Here is a 7,186-nt window from a genome sequence, read left to right on the forward strand (position 1 = left end):
GTTAAAAAACAATAACGTTTTGCAAAGTTAGTTTAAAAGTATTTATGCCAAAATCAATGATCATATCCATCTATCCATGTATCAGATCAAGGCAGAATTGTAAATACAATTCAGTTAACTTTAAGTTTGGCATACGAAAATAACAAATAAGTAGGTCGCTAATAGAATTAATAATTCTACAGATTGTATTTAAATTAGAAATTATTGTAAGACTGAAAAAATTTTAGTAATCGTATTCTATTTTCAATTAATACGTCGTTACGAAAATTTGATCAAAAAGCCACCAAATAATAGTTTTTACTAACTTTGATAAATTCCTTCAATAGAAATATTCAAAAATCAATGATCTTAAACTAAAATATAATTATAATGTTTATTATATTATATATAAATACAAGGGTTCACCTCTTTAGGTCACATTTTTATGGGTGTAGATCACACTTCAAAGATAGCCAATATCATGAATTTTTAATAGAGGGAGCCTGCCCTAATAAATATGAACATTAAAAGATTAATGCGGCAATTATTTAATCCCTAAGTAAGATACATAGAGGTGAACTGGTGTTATGACATTTAATAGCTGCTCATAAGGTAATAGCACACAGGTACTAACATATATATCTTCATTACAAAAAGAACACTGAAGCTCAGTACAGATAGTAATTATTGACACAAACGTCTAAAAATGACTTAAATAACTTTTAAACCAGATATTTTAACTTTCCTCGATAAAATCTCTCCGATAATTATGTATCATACTACTTGTTAGCTTTAGTTCAGTTAACAATAAGATAAAACAAAGTCAATCCATAATAAAAGTATTGTTGTAATTTAATTGTTGTAAATAATAAAAGGTTCGGGCTCTACAAATTCCATTCCACACCACGTGCTATCTAATCGATAAATTTAGAAATTATAATAAGTTTCGCTTCTGTAGTGTATTTAAAACATTTAGAGAACTGATTCAAAGAATAAATTATTAAAGTTAATACCAAGTGAACAAAGGATAACTAAACAGCCCGTTGTAATATTTAATACATAATAACATATATATCATCACTTGTATCATCTATTTAATTTTAAAACTACATCACCAGTTATACCAATTTACCCTACTTAGTAAAGAAATTTGATCTCTAAGAACTACAAAGATATTGTTTGTGAACCATAGAGCCATAGGTTAATGTAAACTAATCCCACTAATTGACAAACCCAAAGGTGAGTTTATTAGTTTTTATCCAAAAATCTTTTGAAAATGGCACAGAATATCATTATTTAATATGCCGCATTCATTGATTTGCGCTTGAACGAAGAACAAAACATTGAAATTACATTTATAACGTATATTAATTATACATGTTAATTTTAGTACTACTAAATACTAATCGCGAATCTCATAAAACGATTAAATTTAAAACTATGATAAAGAATAAATTCAAAACTATGATAGAGATTCAAAGTAAGTGCTCAAAAACATTGCTTTAGAACAGTGCAGGAATTACTATTATATTGTACAATAAATTTGTGTTTAGTTATTTCAACTTTAAATCAGCCTATTTAATAACATAAGAATGCAATGTAATATATATAAATTAGGAAAAGATTTTAATTTCAGTGTTGAATGATAACCTTCAACGGTACAAAACTTGAAAAATGAATCCAAACGGAATATGAGTTCATATTAAAATCCTCTGAATATAAAAGAAATATTCCAGATAATAAATAAACATTAGGTAGCAACAAATTCTGGAAAAATAAAAATGTGTAACCTCCCAAATCAGCAAGACCGTTGCAAATGCTTGCAGTCAAATACTTTAACAACATCACAATTAACTATTTCAGCATCAGAGACTTCCAACTCGAACACTGATATGCTATTGTTGCCAATACCACAGTGCGCGAGGTTCAGTCCCAGGGGTCGGGACGAGAATTGCAGCAGGTGTTTTGTTATCACTCGTATCATACCTCCGTGGGTGACTATGAGGGCGTTGTTTTCTGGTGTACTGTCCTTGAAATTCTTTATCATTTCATAAAGAAATTCACTCCATCTGATGAGATGTATAGTTTTTTTAAAGGAATGTGTTTTCATTTTGGGGGCATGTTCGCAGTTCAGATCAACAATTATTAGCTAGACCTCAGTATATAATTAAAAACAGTATATTTTCATAACATTTATTTTTGACCAAACTAAAAACAATTCATTCAATAAATAAGTTAAAATAATTCCATTTTATAAAACCTTTTCTGTAATTTATCATCCGTCTCGACACCAGGAAGATGGTGGTATTCAGTAGACTCCCCATTATTGCACTTGGTTGCATTCTTGTACTCTTTCCAGGGTTTCCCTGACCAGGACCCATAATCACGCTCCCGCAACCTCTTGTCAAACTTGTCTGGAGTTTTGTAGCCGATTTGACAGAGAGTGTCTTGAGCCCTCCCCAGATCACTGCTGAATACCTGGTCGTTGAAAATTCTATTAAAAAAGCAGCTAAACCAAGGCCAAGGTTATTCAATTGTCTTTCATCGACAGATTCAGCAGATTCTATTTAACATAGGTTTAGACCTGGTGAAAAAAATGGTTTTCATTGCAATTAATCTTACCACACTGAAATTTATTTCTTGTAGAGCTTTCCCTGTGTTTGCTGAACTTTGGACTCCTAGAGCAGTGAGAGGAGAATCTTGATGTCCTTGAAGAACACCTCTAGCATTAGCATGTGTTTGGCCATGACGCACAACATATAAACTAACTTTCATCACTGGAATAATTATTCATCATAATTTAGCATACTGCAGTAAATTGTGAGAATTTTGCTTTAGTACTGTAGTACAGAGAATGGGATGTGGCTATGGTATACTTAGATGGTGGTTAATTAACTGATGCTTAATCAATCGTTTGTGACTTTTTGCGGATTCGAATTGTAATACAGATTTAGAAAAAAAGTTGCAGGAAGGTTACAAACATTGTTCAATAATTGCTCTAAAAATAATTTATTGTGACGATAAAACGTGTATAAATAGTATTAAGCTAGAAACATAACAACACAAAAAATATGGAAAGAAGTCAATCTCAGATCAAATGACTGCAGTCGAAAAGCTTCAATACTTTACAGTTTTGTATTGTTTTATCACTTATTTCTAATTCAAAATGTGACACACAATTGTAGCCTATTGGACAATTAGTTGATTGTACATTATGAGCATCATAACTGGAGTTTTTAAGTAGAAGACAAACAAGTGCTCTTATCGTTCCTTTATGAGATACAATGAGAACATTCTCATTATGGGGACTCTTTTCATGCATATTCACTAGATCAGCCAAGAAGTCTTTTAGCCTGAAAAACAAGTATAATTGATTATGTACATGTATTATGCAACAGTATCAGTATATCAATCAACGGTACCAAGAGCAAACTAATATTGTCTATTTCCTTTGAACAGTTTCGGGAAAAAGAATGAATCACTATACACTTGAGGCAGAGTTGAATCTTAACAAAAATGAAGGTATTTTCAAAATCGAATAAAAAGATTCTTAAGGTTAATTTCAAAATTTTGGAATATATCCTGAAAGTTTCAGGATGATTACTCAAAAAATGTAGGAAAAGATAGATTTTTTGACATGATTTTCAGGGCACGATTTTAGACCCTGTCTGGTGGTTCACCTTATGTTCATTTCTTCATTGGATTCAACTCCAGGCAAATCATGCAGAAAAATACCATCTTTCATATCTTTGCTGGCATCAATATATTCTGACCAAAGTTTCCCAGACCAAACTCCAAAATCACGCTCTCTCAAGCGCTTATCAAAGGTTGCACTAGTATGGCCGATGTTAAGAAGAGTGTCTTTTGTCCTCCCAAGGTCACTACAGTGTATCTAAAAAGTATAATTTATGTAATTTTAGTATTGTGATCCACAACCTCACAATTTCAAGAAAATTATATGCTGACTTTCCTGAAATTTTATGATTTGCGAAAAAAACAATGTGAGGGTTGGCTGAAGGACTGCATCAACAATAATGTATACTATTATGCAGTGTGAAAATTTCTCATCTGTACAAAATACCTTTTTTACTTACCAATTAATGATTTTGACTCCAAAAGGAAGCAGTGGTGAGCACATGCTGTTATTTGGGACAACTTATTGGTTTGAGAGGCAGGATTCATTTTAAGTTAAATTATTATGATGAGAAGCTTTACCTTGTTAAAAGTTGTCCTATTCAACAACTGTCCAGTCCTGACAGAGTTATCTACCCCCATCTCAGTAAGAGGAAAATCTTGGTGGCCTGCAATAAGCCGTTCAACATTGGCAAGGGTTTGTCCATGTCTCACAATGTATATGTGCATGTTGTGCACTCAACACCTTAACTATTTATCAATTATTTAGAATATATATTCCCATATATCCACACTATATTTACATTACACGTTCAACGTGATATCATTATCAGTGCAGTGTGTACAACACCAACTACACCGATCAATTGCCAATCTGCGAAACATTTAATTATTATTATCACTTCGAGATGGCAGGGCCTACGCCCTACTCTCATGCTGTCTATAGGTGATGATTAATTCTGAAAAACTAGGGACAATGATCCCCATAACATCATCACAAGTGTCTACATAATATCATTGCACTAAATAAAAAAATAATTTAAATAAATATATTTTTTCATCAACATTAATAATTTATCAAATTCAATTTCATTAATTAATAAAATCTAATACATTATCTATAAATTATTCATTAATACTTCCCAGTGGAATAAAGATTTATAAAACGCTTCTTTGCCACAAAAGGATGAAATCAAAGATATTCATTATGTCTCTCATTATGACACCCAGCTGTATTTCACTCTTGATTCTGATGACCCATCACAGCTAGAGCACAATATGAAACACTGTATGTCTGATATCAAGAAATGGATGACAAAAAATTTCCTTCAACTGAATTCTTCTAAGACTGAAGTCATCGTTATATCCTCTAAATTTGACTCAAAAAATATTCCAGCCTCTCTACAGATTGTTAAGGATCAAGAGCCACATGTTGTTAGTGGAACTGTGAAGAGTCTTGGGCTGTATTTGGACAGTTATCTTTCAATGAGTGATCAGATTACGTCAGTGGTTCAAGCATGTAATATTCAGATCAGAAATTTGTGGTTTATTGCATCAAAACTGTCTTTTAACCTTAAGATTCAGCTTGTTCATGCTCTAGTACTCTCTAGAATTGATTATTGCAATAGCGTATATTTTGGACTGAGCTCTTATGATTTAAGTCGTTTACAGAAGGTGCAAAATTCTGCTGTAAGATTTATTTTCGGGAGAGGAAGAAAGGCACACACTACTCCACTACTTAAGAAAGTTCATTTTCTACCAGTTAGATAATATAATAATAATAATAACGCTTTATTTGTATACCGCTTAGGCCGTATAAGCGACCAAAGTCCAAAAAATGGAGTTGATACTGGCCAACAAAGCGGTGCAGATAAATTTACCTTAGTACTTTAGTAGTCCCTTTTCTAATCAAAAATTCAAATTTATAAATTGTAGATTGATCTTAAAGTCCTGCGTCCATGACTACTGAATCACCAAAAATACTGTTCGCACATACAGGATAGGCTTGATGAAATAGATGGGTCTTGAGAGCCTTCTTGAAAACATCTAGTCGAGAGATGGAGCGTAGTGAGTAGGGAAGTGTATTCCAGATTTTAGGAGCAGTGTGAGAGAAAGCACCAGCTGTAGCCCTCAGCCTTGATAAAGGAGGGCGTTCCAGTAGGAAGAAGTCATGGTCCATTCTGACATGATGTTTACTAGTGTCCCTAATTTTGACCATTGTCCTTAGATATTCAGGAGCACAATCGTTTAGGCACTTGAAAACCAGTAACGCTATCTTGAATTTGATTCGCATTGCTACAGGTAAGAAGTGTAATTCAATCATATAGGGTGTGATGGGCTCCTGTCTCAACTTCCCATGAAGTCCGAATATGAATCTCACAGCAGTATTCTGCACTTTTTGAAGTTTCTGGAGAAGTCGTTCAGAAAGGGCACCATAAGTAGCATTTCCATTGTCCAGAATGGAATGAATTGAAGCATGTACCATTTGGATTTTGAGCTCCTTACTCAGTTTGGAACCTATTCTGCCAAGATTTCGCTGATTTACATAGCAAACTCTGACAACGTTGTTGATCTGTGCCTCTAAATTGAGATGGTTGTCAAAAATGAATCCCAGATTCTTTGCTGACTTGGTAGGTTTAATGGAGCATATGCTGTCAAGATTGAATTCAACTTGTTTTGGAGCTTTGGAGTTTGTAGAGATCTCGATTATCTCACTTTTATTGTCGTTGAGTTTCAGGTAGTTCTCACTCATCCATGATTTGATGTGCTCGAAACATTCTTTCAATTTGCTCTTCATAGATTCAATGTCCATGTCTTTCTTAGGATCAAATGAGAAGTATATCTGAGTATCATCAGCATATAGATGGATTTGGAGACCATGCATACTTGCAATATCTTGTAGCTGTTTAGTGTAAAGGATGAAAAATATAGGACCAAGAATTGAGCCCTGAGGAACTCCAATCTCGAGGTCACAGAGAGAGGAATATTCACCCTTAACACCAACGATAAAGGATCGATTTGACAGGTAGCTTGCAACCCATTGAAGAATAATACCACTAAATCCATAGCTATATTCGAGTCGTCTCAAAAGTCTTTTGTGATTGATGGTATCAAATGCAGCTGACAAGTCAAGAAGAAGAAGAACAGTATGACTCTTCTTGTCAACTTGGAGGAGTATATCATTATGTACCTTGAGCACTGCAGTTTCACAGCTCATGTTTTTCCGGTAACCTGATTGATTTGCTGCGAAAAGATTGTTCTTATTTAGGTACTCGGAAAACTGTGAGTGGGCACACTTTTCTATAACCTTGGAAATAAAACTGAGGTTACTCACAGGTCTATAGCTTTTCAAGTCGTCTGCATCTAGAGAGGCTTTCTTTAGGACTGGTCGTACTATAGCAGACTTCAGAGCATGTGGAAAATAGCCCTCTTGGAGGGATAGGTTAACTATGAGGGTGATATGAGGGAGCAATTCATCGAGACAGTGCTTGAGGAGCCATGTTGGAAGAGGATCGAGTTCACACGACTTATTATTCATCGTCTTAGTAATCAGGGAAAGAACCTCTGATCGAGT

General features: G+C 33.9%; 2 long non-coding RNA genes across 2 annotated transcripts; both read right to left on the reverse strand.

The window, feature by feature from the left end:
- Positions 1–462: 462 nt before the first annotated feature.
- On the reverse strand, positions 463–2,758 carry LOC134811565 (uncharacterized). Its single transcript, XR_010159831.1, has 3 exons — positions 2,602–2,758; positions 2,240–2,457; positions 463–2,048 (listed from the first exon to the last, which is right to left on the reverse strand). It is a non-coding gene; the product is annotated as an uncharacterized LOC134811565 (long non-coding RNA).
- Positions 2,759–2,971: 213 nt separating this feature from the next.
- LOC134811679 (uncharacterized) lies at positions 2,972–4,358 on the reverse strand. The gene is made up of 3 exons (XR_010159838.1): positions 4,195–4,358; positions 3,660–3,871; positions 2,972–3,332 (listed from the first exon to the last, which is right to left on the reverse strand). It is a non-coding gene; the product is annotated as an uncharacterized LOC134811679 (long non-coding RNA).
- Positions 4,359–7,186: the final 2,828 nt, after the last annotated feature.

Source organism: Bolinopsis microptera, chromosome 2 (genome assembly GCF_026151205.1).
Source record: "Bolinopsis microptera isolate Bmic1 chromosome 2, MBARI_Bmic_1.0, whole genome shotgun sequence".
Taxonomy (NCBI): Eukaryota; Metazoa; Ctenophora; class Tentaculata; order Lobata; family Bolinopsidae; genus Bolinopsis; species Bolinopsis microptera.